Raw genomic sequence first — 1,313 nt, forward strand, 5'->3', positions numbered from 1 at the left:
ATACTTTAAAAAGTAGGGGCTTGGATCAGTTATGTGCTCACCAATGATTCTTAATGCACTGCTTATGCAGTCAAAAGGCAGAAATAACCTTAGTGTCCAAGAGAAGATGGATATACAAAATATACAGGCATACAATGCATTATTGTTCAAGCACAGAGAGAATGAAGCAGACACATGCCACACATGTATGAACCTTGAGTATATTGTTTTGTTGTTTAGAGTTGGGTCAGAACTGACCCACAGCTGACCCTCTGGCGGGTTTTCAAAGGCAGTTAATTGCATGGGAGGAGAGTGTCCATCCTCCTGTGGAGCAGCTGGTGGCCTTGCACTGTGTGCCTTAAGGATTGCAGTTCAGCTTCTTGTCACTAGGCCACCAGAGCTCTTGAGTGTGCAATGAAATAAAATCAGAAATATTTTATGCTCCCATTTAACTATCTAGACTAGGCAAAGCATACAGGCAAAGTGGATTAGGAGTTCTCAAAGACTGGAGAAAAGGGGGAGTAATGTGCTTCTCATTTGATAGGTGGAGGTGAAGAAATGGGAAAGATTTGGTGTGAAAAACAATGTAAATGAACTTTGTAAGTAAACTAATATAAAAGAAAAAATCTAAAACTTCAAAATTAAAAAAAGCATGCATTATAATAAATGGAGCCTTAGTGGCCTAGGGGTAAAGAGTTGTGCTGCCAACCAAAAACTCAAATCCATCAGCTGCTCTGTTGGAGAAAGATGGGCAGTTTCTTCTGATGTAACTTACTGCTTCTGAAAATCTGGATAGTCGGCAATGAGTCAGCTCCACCTCAGTGGCACACACAACAAGAACGCCAGAGTAAAATGCAACAAGTTCAAATTTTTTGAGTAAAGCAGAGATAATGATTTTCAAGGTTCTGGCTCTTGTATTTCTCCCATAGCTGTATTATGAGCATGCTTTCGCTAACCTGCTGGTCTAAGGAGAAGAAAAAAGTAGTGAAGAACTGACCCCTGGGTGAAGGCAGTGAATTTTTAATTTCCTAGGTCAATGCTGTGCAGAGAATACATACTCAATAAATACTTCATTATTGTGACAAATATTTATTGAGCAGACAGTGCACTAAGAACAGAGAGTAAAATACAACTGTGATGAATTCTACAAAGGAAATCTTTGGAAGCACAGAATTAGTCACTAGTTAAGTGCTACAGTTTCAGTACAGAAATAGCACAGCAAAGAACCTAGATTTAGATCCATGCGTAAGTGGAGACTTTGAAAGTAACAAAAGGGGCATCACAAATCACAGTGAAATAATGAATAAGTGATCTTGGGAAAAGAAACTCAGTGT

The sequence above is a fragment of the Elephantulus edwardii genome, unplaced genomic scaffold (genome assembly GCF_000299155.1).
Source record: "Elephantulus edwardii isolate Elephantulus edwardi_28Jun2011 unplaced genomic scaffold, EleEdw1.0 scaffold00060, whole genome shotgun sequence".
NCBI classification, from domain to species: domain Eukaryota; kingdom Metazoa; phylum Chordata; class Mammalia; order Macroscelidea; family Macroscelididae; genus Elephantulus; species Elephantulus edwardii.